The 1,023-nt window shown below is 23.6% G+C and overlaps 1 non-coding gene across 1 annotated transcript; it reads right to left on the bottom strand.

The window, feature by feature from the left end:
• Positions 1-588: 588 nt before the first annotated feature.
• Positions 589-661, bottom strand: TRNAK-CUU (transfer RNA lysine (anticodon CUU)). Its single transcript has one exon. It is a non-coding gene; the product is annotated as a tRNA-Lys (tRNA).
• Positions 662-1,023: the final 362 nt, after the last annotated feature.

Genomic DNA, 1,023 nt, shown 5'->3' with positions numbered 1-1,023 from the left:
TCATGTGAGTCATTGTGTCAGTAATAGAGATTATTGGTGGGTTTAGATTCTGTAATTTTTCTCTTTTAAATATTTTTATTATGCATTATTTTCTTTTTTCAAATTTAACCCATTATGTACAAACACACATACAGTGAAAGTCATACATACAGTGAAAATCATAGTTCTCTATGAATTTTGATAAATATTTTTGCTTAATGTTTTTTTTATGGTTATTTTTTGATATGTTGATTTTACTACAATTTTTTGGGATTTGATTTCTAACAACCAGAACTTAATAACAATGAAAATGAAAATAGGCATGTTACTAGCAATGAAAATGAAAATAGGCATGTTACCAAATAGCAAAGCTGCAAAGGCTTCTCCATAGTGTTAAAAATTTTGTTTGTTTCTCCAATTAATCTATTGATAATTTGTCATTTATTTATGAGCTTTTGTTTTTTTTTTTTTTTCTATTTTTTCCCTTTTGATTGATTATTTAATGGCATTGATTTTTATTGTTTATTGTTTTTGATTATTCAGTTATTCTATTTTACTATGCTATTATTTACATAAATATTGAGAATTTATTATTAACTAAAATTCCGACGTCCACCGTGGGACTCAAACCCACAACCACAAGGTTAAGAGCCTTGCGCTCTACCGACTGAGCTAGACGGGCTTATAACATCAATTATAAAATGACATGTAAAATCCTCTATAATCACCATATTCTGTTTAATTCGTTGTCATCAAATTACTCTTTTATGTGAAGACGCCAATGAATTTAGGATAAAGAGACTTTGGAATTCATTAACTATTAATTTAGTATAAAAAATATTAGTCACTAACAATAATTTGAGAATATGATAAAAATAATTAATAAATATTATATTTTTTTAATATTTAATACATTTTATCTAAATTTTTATAATAATATTTGAATAAATATTTAAAAATTATATAAAAAAGATTTCAGAGTTTAATCTTTAAACAAAATTAATCATTCACAATAAATTTTTTTTAAAAGTATCAAATTTTTAA

Source organism: Arachis hypogaea, chromosome 5 (genome assembly GCF_003086295.3).
Source record: "Arachis hypogaea cultivar Tifrunner chromosome 5, arahy.Tifrunner.gnm2.J5K5, whole genome shotgun sequence".
Lineage (NCBI taxonomy): Eukaryota > Viridiplantae > Streptophyta > Magnoliopsida > Fabales > Fabaceae > Arachis > Arachis hypogaea.
The sequence above is the reverse complement of the archived record's forward strand: the minus strand, read 5'-3'. Positions and strand labels throughout refer to the sequence as shown.